The sequence below is a fragment of the Macaca thibetana genome, chromosome 4 (genome assembly GCF_024542745.1).
Source record: "Macaca thibetana thibetana isolate TM-01 chromosome 4, ASM2454274v1, whole genome shotgun sequence".
In the NCBI taxonomy this organism is placed as follows: domain Eukaryota; kingdom Metazoa; phylum Chordata; class Mammalia; order Primates; family Cercopithecidae; genus Macaca; species Macaca thibetana.
The window spans coordinates 55,320,238-55,335,387 of NC_065581.1; the positions used below are offsets into that span (position 1 = coordinate 55,320,238).

General features: G+C 35.8%; 1 pseudogene; it reads right to left on the reverse strand.

Annotated features, from left to right (window-relative positions):
• Positions 1-1,456: 1,456 nt before the first annotated feature.
• Positions 1,457-2,072, reverse strand: LOC126953390 (60S ribosomal protein L10-like; annotated as a pseudogene).
• Between the last annotated feature and the right edge of the window lie 13,078 nt (positions 2,073-15,150).

Sequence of the window (15,150 nt, forward strand, 5' to 3'; positions counted from 1 at the left end):
ATATTGAAGAGTTCGGTGAGGGTCTGGGGTAGAGAAAATATGAAGTGGTATTTTTTTTAGCTAATGATACATATGGCTTCAATAGCAGCTACCTATAATGTAAATAAGGAATATTTGAGTACTACATTTATCAGCAATTACATACATTTTAGTTAAATGAAAAGATAATTCTTGAATATCATTTTATTGATAATAAACTGTGAAACAACACTTAGCACACACTGAGACTAAATTCATATTTTATTCCTAAGAAAAAATGGAATTTCCTTTTTACCAAGTTTCTCAATTGTGATTCACATGTATTCAAACTAATTTAAAAATGACTTTTGATTATATTGCTATATTCAACCCATTATTGAAAACCATTAAGTCAATTCAAGTTAAATTAGTAATGAGATATCATATTTAAGATTTATCCTTCAGAATACCCATAAAAATAAGATCGACATATGATACAACCACTAAAAGCTTGATAAATATATAAATATAAACGTAGGACTAATATATTATTAGAAGCCAAAAATTGATTTAAAAGATTTTTTATCATTAACATGAAATACAATATTTCTAAACATTAAGAAATTTTTATGGTTCTAAAAATAAGATTGACCCTCTTTCATTTGCATTCTAACTTTTGTAATATGTGTGACATATTGCTGCAAACAAGTCTGTCTGCTCAGAATAATCAGGAATAAATAATTCATCATGGATGCTGCAGATGTCGAGTACATCCTCTATTGTGCCCACCCTTTAACAAAAATAAACTCCAAAGCTGTTTGACTTGCTTCCAGTTCCTTCCAAACAGAGCCCAGCAAGAAACTGCCATTGATTTTTTTTAGAGCGAGTTGTGGAGAAAGATCAATGCCAGGGAGAGTAAAAACTGGTTTTCACCTTGAAGAATTCAGAAAGTGTTCGTTCTGAAATTAATAGACTTACAACATTTCTAACACCCATGGGCATTTTTCTTACTAATATGGTACTCGATGTATAAAGCCAACTCTGTAATTGTAATGGGAATACTTCTTTTTCCAGCCAAGGCTTAAGAGTAAAGTTCCTGCTTACTCTTTCTGAAATTCTTACAGTTATCTATCCCAGCTGCTTTGCTTGATTCTGTTTCTGCTGTTGATTTACTTTTGGGCGCAATATCAATACGTATAATAGGGTTTTGGCTTTTCTGTTATCCCAGGCACTCTAGCATAAAACTCTGGCATAGGACATTTATGGGTTAGGTGTTAATCTACCCTAACCTAAGAGTCTGGAGACTTAGATTTAAAGAAGTCACAAGCCCAGCCTCACAAGGCTATTAAATGATAGATGCATATTTGCTTAAGTTTAAGTCTTATTTACTATTTATTTATAGGAAGTAGGATTTATTGGTGGGCAGAAAGAGGAGGGGGCACAGTGGAAAGTCTCATGAATGTAGGACCTGTCACTGGTCCAGGAGGCCACAATTGGGGATGTATTAGGGTGGTGCAAAAGAAATTACTTGTAATGGCAAAACCCACAATTATATTTGATCCTACAGCTATCTGGGATGAGCTGCTTCTCAGCCACCATGCCTTCAAATTCATCTGACTGGAACTTGGTAAAGCCCCACTTCTTTGAGATGCGAAGCATCTGCTGGTGAAGCAACTTGAACTTGGCCCTGTATAAGGCCTCAGTCACATGCTCCTTGTTCTGCAGTTTGGTGCGAATGGACACGTGAATTGGCTAATGTGAACCCTGGCCATGGTGCCCTGTAGCTTTCCAAAGGCATCTTCCATACCCATCTGGAGCCTGTCAGCTCTAGCACAGGACAACATCTTTCTGTTGTGAATGACTTGGAAGGGGTGGAACCACACTAGGATATGAAAGCCAACTTTGCTGCAAGTTGTTATCACGTATCTGTTGGCTCAAATGTGGGCATCCTCCAGTGCTTCAGAGAAGAGCTGCTCATATTCATCTGGCACCATGTAGCCTCAGAGTAGAAACTCATCCATTTTTGCTTTCCTCTGTCCCAGGTCAAAAATGCGAACCTTGACATCAGGGACACCTCTGCAGAAGCCAGACTTTAGGTATGTTTTGTTTTTACAATATCAGTAATACCTAGTGGGGTGTTCCATGGAGATACCAGAATCTTAAGTGGCATGCCAAATGAAAAGTGAGGAAGTCTTATTTAATGTACACTTTTAAATTTTATTTGTGGCATCAATATATTTTATACATTTGAATTTACATAGAGTGTATGCAAATAACCCTTTTATGGGTATCATCTCTCTCTACCAATCTGCCAAATAGCAGAGGTGTAGGTTGATTTAGTTAAGAATACAATAACCTTGATAAATAGGTGGTTGGCTGGTATCATAGATTTGTATGTTTCTCATGATGCCAGTATTTCTCTATTTTTTTATGAACTACAATAATTAGAAAATACAGAGTTTTGAGAAAATCCTAATTACTCTATGGATAAAACTTGAAATAGAATCCTCTAAATAATGTAAACATAAACAAATTATTTTAAGTCCATTATTTAAGCAAGAATATCTCCTTTTAAAAATTATTTTTAATTATTATTTTTAGAGAGAGGATTTTGTTCTGTTGCCCAGGCTGATGTGCAATGGTGTGATCATAGCTCACTGTAACCTCAAACTCCTGGGTTTAAGAAATCCTCCTGCCCCAGCCTCCTGAGTAACTAGGACTGCAACAGGTGACCTCAAAAATTCCTTTTGCCTGGCTTCCCAAAGTGCTGGGATTGCAGACACGAGCCACCTTACCCAGCCTGCTTTTTAAAAATTGATTTTATCTTTAGAGTAGTTTTAGGTTTACAGCAAAATTGAGCAGAAGGTACAGAAATTTTCTGTATAACCCCTGCCTTGATGCATAAGTAGTCTTTTCCATTACAACATCAACATCCCCCCCAGAGTGGCAATTTGTTACGACTGATGAACCTACACTGACACATCTTTGTTACCAAACCATAGTTTAGGGTTAACTCAGTGTTGTACATTCTGTGGGTCTGGGAAAATGTATAAGGAGAGGAATTCACCATTATAATATTATACAAAGTAGTTTCACTGCCCTAAAAATGTTTTGCGCTCCATCTATTCTTTCCTTCCACCCACCTAGCCACTGGCAGCCACTAATCTTTTTACTATCTTTATAGTCTTGCCTTCTCCAAAATGTCACATAGTTGGAATTATACAGTACGTAGCCTTTTCCTATTGGCTTCTTTTACTTATATATATGCATTCATCTCCTTCATGTCTTTTCATGGCTTGATAACTCATTTTCTTTCAGTGTTGATCATATTCCATTGTCTTTATGGGCCACACTTTACTTATCCTTTAATCTACTGAAAGATATCTTAGTTGCTTCCATGTTTTAGCAGCTATGAAAAAAGCTGTTAGAGACGTTCATGTGTAGGTTTTTGTGTGGATGTGTGTTTTCAACTCTTTTGAGTAAATATTTCTAAGTATTAAGAAATTATTGCATGATTTCTTAATAATAATTAGCAAGGAGCATGAATGCTGGATCATATGGTAAGAGTATATTTAGTTATGTAAGAAGCTGCCAAAGTGTCTTCCAAAGTGACTGTACCATTTGCATTCCCACCAGCAGTAAGTGAGAGTTCTTATTGCTCCATATCCTCACCAGCATTTGGTGGTGTCAGTTTTCAGCATTTGATGCTCTTTCTAATAGATATCTTATTGGTGATTTAATTTGCAGTTTTCTGATGACATATGATGTAGAGCATCTTTTGATGTGCTTATTTGCCATCTGTTTATTTTCTTTGGTGAGGTGGGTGTCTGTTCAGATCTTGTGCACATTTCTGTTTTTTTTTTTTTTTCTGCCTCTTCCTCCCTCTGTCTCTCTCTCTCTCTCTTTTTTTTTTTTTTTTTTTTTTTTTTTTTTTTTTTAAGTTCCGGGACACATATGCAGAATGTGCAGGTTTGGTATGTAAGTATATGTGTGCCATGGTGGTTTGCTGCACCTATTGACCCATTATCTAAGTTCCTCCCCTTTCCCTCCAGCCCGCAACAGGCCCTAGAATGTGTCGTTCCCCTCCCTGTGTCCATGTGTTCTCATTATTCAGCTCCCACTTATGAGTGAGAACATGCAGTGTTTGGTTTTCTGTTCCTGTGTTAGTTTCCCAAGGATGATGGCTTCCAGCTCCTTCTATGTCCCTGCAAAGGACATGATCTTATTCCTTTTTGGCTGCATAGTATTCCATGGGTTATACGTACCACATTTTCTTTGTCCAGTCTATCATTGATGGGCATTGGGGTTGATTCCAGGTCTTTTCTATTGTGAATAGTGCTGCAATAAATATACATGCGCATGTGACTTTATAGTAGAATGATTTATATTCCTTTGGGTATATGCCCAGTAATGAGATTGCTGGGTCAAATGGTATTTCTGGTTCTAGATCGAGGAATCACCACTGTCTTCCACAATGGTTGAACTAATTTACATTCCCACCAGCAGTGTAAAAGCTTTCCTATTTCTTGACAGCCTTGCCAGCATCTATTGTTTCCTGACTTTTTAATAATCGCCATTCTGACTGGCATGAGATGGTATCTCGTTGTGGTTTTGATTTGCATTTCTCTGATGATCAGTGATGTTGAGCTTTTTTCATGTGTTTGTTGGCTACATAAATGTCTTATTTTGAGAAGTGTCTGTTCTTATCCTTTGCTTACTTTTTTATGGAGTTGTTTATTTTTTTTTCTTGTAAATTTGTTTAAGTTCCTTGTAGATTCTGGATATTAGACCTCTGTCAGATGGGCAGATTGCAAAAATTTTCTCCCATTCTGTAGGTTGCCTGTTCACGCTGATGACGGTTTCTTTGGCTGTACAGAAGATCTTTAGTTTAATTAGCTCCCATTTGTCAATTTGGCTTTTGTTGCAATTGCTTTTGGCATTTTCATCATGAAGTCTCTGCCCGTGCCTACATCCTGAATGGTATTGCCTAGGTTTTCTTCTAGACCAGTGGAACAGAACAGATACCTCAGAAATATCCTCACACATCGACAACAATCTGATCTCGAACAAATCTCACAAAAACAAGCCATGGAGAAAGGATTTTATATTCAATAAATGGTGCTGGAAAAACTGGCTCACCATATGCAGAAGGCTGAAACTGGACCCTTTTCTTACATCTTATACAAAAATTAACTCAAGATGAATTAAACACTTAAATGTAAAACACAGTTACAAAATTTTTGCCCATTTCTTAAGCAGGTTCTTTGTTTTCTTCTTGTTGAGTTTAAGTGATCTTGGATATTTTGGATAACAGTCCTTTATCAGATATAACTTCTGAAAATATTTTCTCCCAGTCTGTTGCTTGTTTTCTCATTTTCTTGACATTGTATATTTCATAGAACATAAATTTTTAATTTTACTAAAATTTAGCTTTTTTTAAAAATGGATCATGCCTTTGGTGTTGTGTCTAAAAAGTCATCTCCATACCCAAAGTTATCTAAATTTTCTCCTATATTATCATCTAGCGGTTTTATAGGTTTCCATTTTTATGTTTAGGTCTGTGATCCATCTTAAGTTAGTTTTTGTAAAAGGTGGAAAGTCTGTGTCTAAATTTATTTTTAAATATGGTTGTCCAGTTGTCCCAGCACCATTTGTTGAGGGGGGGGGCACTATCTTTGCTATGTCGTTGGCAAAGATCAGTTGATTGTGTTTATATGGGTCTATTTCTGTGTTTTCTACTTTGCTCCCTTGGTCTATTTGTCTATTCTTTAGGCAGTATCACACTGTCTTTATTACTAGAACTTCATAATAAGTTTTGAAGTTGGGTAGTGTCAATTTACTAGGTTTGTTCTTCTCCTTCAATAGCATGCTGGCTGATCTGGGTATTTTGCCTCTCCATATAAATTTTAGAACCAGTTTGTCGATATCCCCAAAATAACTGCTGGGATTTTGATTGGGATTACATTGAATCTATAAATCAAGTTGGGAAGAACTGACATTTTGACAATACTGAGTCTTTGCACCCATGAACATGGACTATCTCTCCATTCATTTAGTTCAGTTTTCTGCATGTAGATCTTCTATGTATTTTGTTAGATTTATACCTAAGTATTTTACTTCTGTGCATACTAATGTAAATAGTATTGTATTTTGAATTTAAAATTCCACTTGTTCATTGACAGTATACATAAAAGTGATTGACTTTTGTATATTAACCTTGTATCCTACAACCTGTTTTAACTGTTATTCCCAGGAGTTTTTCTGGTCAATTCTTTTACATTTTCTACATAGACAATAATGTCATGTGTGAACAAAGACAGTTTTATTTTTTATTTCCCAATCTGTATACCTTTTATTTTCTTTCCTTTGCTATTTCACTATTACTTTTAGTACAGTGTTGAAAGGAGTAATGGGAGGAAACATCCTTGCTGTTTACCTGATCTTGTGGGAAAGATTCTAGTTTCTCACCATTACAGTATGATGTTAGCTGTATATTTTTTGCAGATACTCTGTATAAATTTAAGGAAGTTCCCCCCTGTTCCTAGTTTAATGAGAGTTTTTTTTCTTTTTTATAATAAAAGTCATGAATGGGTGTGGAAAATATTATTTTAACAATTCTCTTTTCTCAAGACTTCAGTAGAAATGTTCAGGCCTTAGCAACTACAGTATGGTCCACAAACCGGCACCATCAGCATCACCTGGAAGCCCATGAAAAAATGCAGAATCTCAAGCTTCACCTCAGACCTACTGAATCAGACCTGCATTTTAATAAAACGCTGCAGATGATTAATATGCATATTACAGTATGAGGGGCACTGGCCTTGGTCATTTTCTTAGTCTTACTGTCTAGATCATTAGTCACCTTTCCTTATCCTCTGCTGTTTCAGTGGAAGGATCATTGACATGGAACCATACTGACATTGAATTAGGAACCCAGCACTTGCCAGTTACATAATCTTTAACAATTAACTCATTTTTTCCAAGCCATAATGTCTCCCTTGTAGAATGAGAACAATACCTATGTTTCACAATTATTGGATGAATTAAATGGTATGATGCATGTAAAAATTCAATATAGTTAGTATTTGACAAATGTTACTTTACTTTCTTTCTGTCCATCATGTGTCTTATGCTAGAGAGACATTGTTTTATAAAGGTTTTGACTCTTTCATGAAAATTTTTTATTCTTCCTTGTCCTTCTCTCCTAATTTTAGTTTACTAGTCTTTCCTTGTATGGTGTTTTGTGTATACTTTTTCTTTTGTTATGCAGGGTTTTGCATCGTCTTTCCCTATCCCAGCCTCCAAAAGTAGACAGCTCTGAACACACTCTGATCTTTTCTGCTTCAGAATTTTCTCCAAATCTTGGCAAGACTGCTTAACACAACCTGCAGCATAGCCTGGGAGTACAGGGAAGTTAATCTGAAGGGGTAATGCTCATGGGGTATGGGAGTCAATGGGCTAAGTATTCTTGTCTTCTGTACTTTAGAGGACAATATACATGCATTCTACACGTTTTTTCAGAGTCATAAATGTGATTGCCTCATTATGTACCACAGTAACCAGCTCCATAGCTTCCTTCTTTCCTTTCTTGTCTCACTCTACTCACTCACCTTGGTTGCTGGAATCACTTTCCATTAAACTATCTACATCGAAGTCCTTGCTTCATGCTCTGCAGTTAGGAAGATCTAAACTAAAATAAATCATGTGGGTTTTTTTTTTTTTTGCTCTCAGCATATACAGAAAGGGGAATACTTGTCCATCAAAATATTTGTGTTGGCTCTACCATAATACAAAGGTGTGATTTGGAAAGGCTGCCCAGCCAGGGATTAAATTTCATAGCACTTTCCTCAACTTGCATGTTGGTGGAGCCAAGAGGATTAAACTCAAGAGGGTTAAAAAAGAATGTTTGCAGCTGGGTGCAGTGGCTCGTGCCTATAATCCTAGCACTTTGGGAGGCCAAGGCAGGCAGATTGTCTGAGCTCGGGAGTTTGAGACCAGCTTGGGGAACACAGTGAAACACCATCTCTGCTAAAATACAAAATAAATTAGCTGGGCATGGCAGCATGCACCTGCAGTCCCAGCTAGTTGGGAGCCTGAGGCAGGATAATTGCTTGAACCCAGGAGGTGGAGGTTGCAGTGAGCCAAGATGGCGCCACTGTACTCCAGTGTGGGCAACAGAGCGAGACTCTGTCTTAAAAAAAAAAAAAAAAAAAAAAAAAAAAAAAAAGTTTGCTTTCTCTACACTTTTGTTTTAACCATTTCTTCTGGATTTTTACAAATAATCATAAACTCATGCCTGTAATCCCAGCACTTTAAGAGGCCAACACAGGAAGATCACTTGAGGCCAAGAGTTCAAGACCAGCCTGGTTAACATGGTGAGACTCCGTCTTAAAAACAAAACAAAATAAGCATAGAGAACCTGTAAACTGTGTGGTAAACATGGCAGAGTCACAAAAGACAAGGAAAGAACACCACTGGGAGAGGACCTAGCTGCCCATTAGGTATACCTGTTTTGAATCCATTACTAAGAAATAAACATTTATTTTGTTAAAGCAGTATACATCCGGGGATTTGGGTCTGTTTGTTACAACAGCTGCCATTATTCTGATTTGGTCATTAAAATATTTTTATGCTCCAAACCCTTTATAACTGCTTTAGTGGATGCTTATCACTAAGAGTATTCTATCCACTCACTTTTCATAGTACTCCACACAGTGTTCTTTGCTGGATCTGTTATTTACTTAAGAGTGATAACTGTGTGGAATTGTTTCAAATTTCTGTTTTTACCAAAGGTAAACAAAGTCTTCTTCATTTCAACTAAAAATAATAGACTTTGTGACAGAGTTACCAGGAACTCCACTTGACATCAGGCAAAATGAGCCTTGATCTCCCTATTCATTCATGCATGCTTCATTCTATAAATAGAAATTGAGAATCTCTTGTATGCCAGGTATTCTAATAGGCTCTGAACTCAAAAATAAAACATGGTTGGGTGTGGTGGCTCATGCTTGTAATCCCAGTGCTTTGGGAGACCATGATGGGAGAATCAATTGAACCCAGGAGTTCAAGACCAGACTGAGCAACATAGTGAGACCTGTCTCTATAATCAATCAATCAATCAATCAATCAATGTCGCTGGAAATGATAGTGTCCATCTGTAGTCCCAGATACTTGGGAGGTTGAGTGAGAGGATGGCTTGAACCCAGAAAGTCAAAGCTGCAGTGAACTATGATCACTCCACTGCACTCTATCCTAGGTGACAGAGCTAGACTTGGCCTAAAAAAATTATTAAAATTAATTAAAAAATAAGACATGGTCCTTCTCTCAGAGATCCTAAAACCTAGTATTTAAAGATACCAATTATAATAGAGAGTTGGGAGAACCAGCACTATGAGTTGTCTAGTCAAAATGACTGAGTGTTAATTTTGGCTCCCTGATGTATTCACAGAGTGATTTTAGTAAAGTCATATGTCTTTTCTGTGCCTTTTTGTTCAATATGTAAAAGGGAGATAATGTCCCTTTTATATTTTGTGAGGACTGACTGAGATTTTTGTAGAGTTCTTAGAATAGTTCTTAGTAACTTGCTACATATCAATAAATGTTAGCTTATTATTAAATATTGGGACCAATATTTAGGACCAGATCATACAGGGTAGTGCACATCAAACATTGGGGTTTGTATGAGTTACCTGGAAATCTTATCAAAGTTCAAATTTTTACTTAGTATGTCTATAGTAGGGCCCGAGATTCCACATTTCTAACAAGCCCCAGGTAGTGATGAAGCTTCTGGTCGTAAGAGCACATTTTGTGTAGCAAAGACAGTACTGCCCAATAAGACTTTGTATGGAGGTAAAATGTTTATACCTGCTCTTCTAATATGGCATCTTCTAACCACATGTGGTAACTGAAATGTGGCTAGTGCAACAGAGGAACTAGTTTTTTAAAAAAATGTATTTAATGTTAATAAACATAAATTTAATAGGACATTTGAGGCTAGTAGCTACTTGTATTCAACCTCACAGTTCTAGACCAGTAGCTTTTAAGACTGGTCACATGTTCAAGCAAGGATTAGTAACCCAGAATAATACTGAAGATTGGGTTACATGATCATCAACATAATGAAAATATCTCTAGAAGTTTGAAATTGGATTGAAGACTACAAGGATAATTATTGTTCTTTAGAGGTTCCATTTACACTAGTTTTGCTTTAATAGTGGACAAGGTTAAAACCGCCTATATTCTATGTCAAACTATATCAGTTCAGCTCAAGCTAATTGAAAACCCAAGTTAATGTGGCTTGAACACCACTCATCTCAAATAACAAGCATTTTAGAGGCAGACGAGTGATGATGCTTGGTCCAGCTGCTCAGCGGCCAGCTACTATGTTTTCTTCTCCAACATTCCTAGCCTGTTAGCTTTTGTCTTCAACCTTGTAAGATTCATGGCCCACGAGCACTGAATATGCTTGCGGTGTCCATATTCAAGAGAAGGTTGAGAGGGCCAATCAACCTGCATGTGCACTCTTTTATCATACTACAAATATCTTACTGGTCTCGGAAGGTTGAAAAAAAATATTTAGCTGGGTGCATCGCCATCCCAAACACAACCAAAATTTTGGTGGCAAGTTAGAAGATAAAATAGATAATGGTTAGGTAGCCAACAATGTCTGACAACAAACCTAATTATCATTTACATGTGAAGAGAAAGAAATACATTTTTTCCAATAAGCAAAACATCAGTAAGATATATCATTCACATTCAACATGAATTTAAAAGATAAACTCATGAATAATAAAATTATGGCACAAAAGAATTGGCAATGAGCACTGACTCCATTTGAATGCTAAATAGATATAAATAAATGAAATTATTATGGTTATTACATTGAATACAAATGCTAAATTTTGTGAAAAGCCACATGATATCAAATGATAATCACTATTAATATAATGGGGATAAAATTACAACCAATTAATATCAGAATATTGGTAGAGTGATAGGCAGGAGAAATGTAACTTGCTATTCTGTTATGGTGAGAAATGTAGTTTATGTGTTTAAGTAATTATTTTAAAGGAATAAAAGTAAACACAAGTAGAATTTAAACACATTATGTACATTCAAGATTACTGCAGGGATTGAGGGGTCTAATTTCAGAGATCAAGAAAATGAATCAGATTTTTAAAAAATAAGACAAAAATAAATCAAGGAAGCATTTAGCAAAATGTTTGAAATAAAATGATAATATGCCAAGTACATCTGTTATAACAATAAATATAACAGGAAAATAGCCATTGGAAAAAAACTCAGTTGAGTTTTAAAATGAAAACTCTATTGTATGTTATACGTAATAATCATCACACAGAAAATTATTTAAATATGTAGACAATAAAAGAATAAGCAGAGAAATACCTAGCAAACCTACACACAAAAAAGAAATAATGCTAGTAAAATAATAATATATAATATATGCTATAATGAAATATTAACTAGGCTAAAGCTATTTTATAATTCTGAGATGACTTTGCAAATATTACAGTAATACTGAAGATTTATGTGTCCTTTAGCATCACACTGAAATATAGATGAAAAACTACTAGAAATACAAGGAACAGTCCTTGCATCCCAGGGATAAATCCCACTTGATCATGGTGGATGATCCTGTTAATGCATTGAATTTAGTTTGCTAGTATTTTGTTGCGAATATTTGCATCTATATTGAATAAGGATATGGCCCTGTAATTTTCTTTTCTTGTAATGTCCTTGCATGGCTTTGGTATGAGGGCAATGCTGGCCTTAAAAAAAAAAGAGTTTGAAAATATTCTCTCCTCTTTGATCTTTCATGAAAGTGATTGAGGAAGATTGATATTGGTTATTCTTTAAATGTTTTGTAGAAGTCAGAAATGAAGCCATCACATCCTAGACTTTTCTTTAATGTGACACATTCTATTAATATTACTAATTCAATCTCCTTACTTCTTGTTGGTCTGTTCAGATTTTCCTATGTCTTCATAATTCTGGGTAGGGCATATTTATCTAGGCAAACAAGAAAGAACCAAAGGTCAAGGAGTTCTACTTCCCAAAGCCAGTAACCTTTCTTATCCCCTAGGATGAATCATTGTTTCAAGAATTTAAATTAGAATGCCTTTACTAAGTAACTTAGTAATCAGAACCATATTTGGCATTGAAAAAGAGCACAGGCCAGAACTCTGTTCTGCTTTTGTGATTCTGTATGAGCTATATCCAGCATTTTTATCATAGTTACAATAATCAGTAATTTGTTTCTGCTATTAGTAATAACAGCAGAAAAATCAGTGATTGAGAAGTCACAGCTCCAGGGATAGGAGGATTCTTTTCCTGATGATTTTCTTCCTCTGTCATGGAAAGAAGGATACAGAGAGATTCTGAAATAAATGGTGCTTTAAACATGATAAAGCTCTTTTTAAGTGCAGTAAAATACTATCTCACACAGGTGTCTCCGTGGAGGTCTAGTGAGTTCCATGAGAACAAAGAGAGTGTGCTTCATTCATCTTTGCCATCCTCTTAATAACTAGTATTGAAAACCTACTATGGGCCAGTGTTCTGATAGGTATTCAGCTAAAAAGATGAATAAGATAGTACCAAGTCTTCCATTGCTCCAAGTGTGAAAATCCAAAAACCCATCCAAATATGCCAGGACAATTTTTTACAATGGGAGTAGAGCCAAAACTCTATAAAACATTGAGAAAATATTTCACTGTATAATCTTCTACACTAGAATTTAGCCAGAATGAAGACCCAAAATGATAAAACTATTCTCTTCCTTCCTCTTATTGCAAAGAGATGTGTAACAGTATTAGATTTGGTGAGATTTTCTTCTTGTTTGTATAGGTTGGAGAGGATTTATAGAATTGTGAATGTCACGTAAGATTTCATAAAGCAATTCTCTGTTATTCTGTGCTTCAAAATAGAGCATGTAGTCATCACAAACTTAAGTAAATACCAAATTGTTGTTTCAGGGAAGATTTATTACTCTAGTTCACTGTAGCTGTTATTGTGCCTTGTGATGCATAACAGAGAAATCTGCAGCCCAGTCCCCAGCAGACCATAATTGTTGCCTGTGCGCCCACATGGGACATTAACAATAAGAAATAGCTCTATCCTTCATAACACCTGCTATCATCTAATGATGAACATGCTGAAGCAAAATTTTCCTTTACCAATACAGCTTTATGAATTTTCATTGTTTTGAATTTTAATAAAGGATGTTTTTTTCACTGATTTTGAGCAAAATTTGTTCAATACTTTGGAATCTCTTGAATTGATCTTACAAATGAATTGCAACAAACAACATGCATGCTAATTGATAATGTTGAGAAAATGACAATCAAAATGATTAAGTGAAAAAATGAAATTGTTTCTTGTTTTTCTGATTAACATTTGACATATGTCAGTTGAGATAGCTGATATATGTCAACAAAACAATCATTACACTCCTCTTAGCAAAGTAATGCCACAAAGTACATCAGGCCATTATAATTCTGCCAACGTACTCAGTGTGATTTCTAAATATAGAACACTCTATACAGCACTTGCTATTCAAATCACTGTGTAGCTTCCTTTGGTTCTGTATCCAGAGGTCAACACATGGTGGAACAAAGAAACCCAGTTTCTAATTCCAAGATTCCATTTACTCCCTGGGAAAGTCTATTTAGAACACAAAAGTAGACTTTCCCCAAACTATGGCCCTAGCACATGCCCCACCGATTTCATATTTATCCTTGGGAAAGCCACATTATCCATCTTTGTGATATTGCCTGTGTTAGTAACTGGAGTTCATAACTATTGTTAGTGCTGTGTATTTGTAAGGTAATTTGTTGCTGTGTGTAGGCAAGTTCAGCTCTTTGGGACGAATAGGCTGCAAAGCTGTGTTCTATGGACAAGTATTTCTATTAACATACATTTTCCAGTAATCAAATATGAAAGAATTTAGACTATTTATTTGTATTCATGTTCCCAAACAGACTTGATTTTTGTAAGTGATATGGGGGTTAATCACAATGTAGGAGAAAAACCATCAAGTCTAATGTCAGAAGTTTGAATTCAGCCTCAATTCCACCAATTAGTTCTGTGAACTTTCATGAACCGTTAAGCAGTTTGGCCCTCATTTTCTTTATGTATAGTAACTAAGTAATACTCTTAACCTTCTTATCTCATTATTACATATTGGATTTTTTAACTGTAATATGGTATTTGAAATTTCAGGTATTATTATTGCCATCATTGCTTTCGTTTGTAATAGCAGTAGAAATGATTGATGGCAGAACACTGGTACTGAATGTTTTGTTTTCTCCAAATAAGACTATGCCATTAAAAAAACTCAGCCTAGTTCTGGACAGAATATAATACTGAAGTTAATTAGATTTTAATATCAATGTTTCACAATCTTTTTAGGTCTTACCTATAGAATTAAGAGTCCAACCAGCTTGAAATTAAGCTTTTCAGCCTGAGAGAAATGATTATTACTCAAACTAAGGATTTATTTTTTATCAGGAGTGAGTGTTCTACATTAGGTGCTGGATCTTTTCTCACCTAGGCTGAGAGATTACTGACAGTGCTGTGAAACAGGTGGAGGAAGTGAAATGAGGGAGTAAAGTGGATGCCCTTGGCTGTGCTTTGAATCAAATATTCCTCAAAGTCTTTTAAAAAGCAGAGAGGAGCTGGTTTGCAGCTTGAGTTCTCTGCAGAACAAACTCCGAGTTGGAGTTTACTGAAAGATGTTTATCAAAGTATCCTTTGGATCAATCTCTGTAGAGCAGAGAGAAGAAAGCAACATTGGACAGAGCAAGACATTGAGTTGTGATGCAGGCCTAATGAACTTAGGTTAAAAAAAAATCTTATTATGAAAGAACACAGATGAGTTTGGAAGCTAATCCTATTAAGGTTTTAATACTGACTGCTTTTGCAGTTTCCCCTATTGCGGCTAATTGGGTACTAGTTAATGATGTGAATTCTGCACTAAAGCCACCTTTCTTTGGCCACCTCCTAGCTGTGTGATTTAGTGAAGGCTAGCTTGCTTCTCTGGACTTCAATTTTCTCATCTGTAGAATAAAAGTAACCACCTGCACACATAGAGTGTGCCTCAGAGACCCCACAGAGAAGCTCTGGATCTAGAATGACAAGGATGTGACAGAGTGACAAGGATGTGAGCAGAAA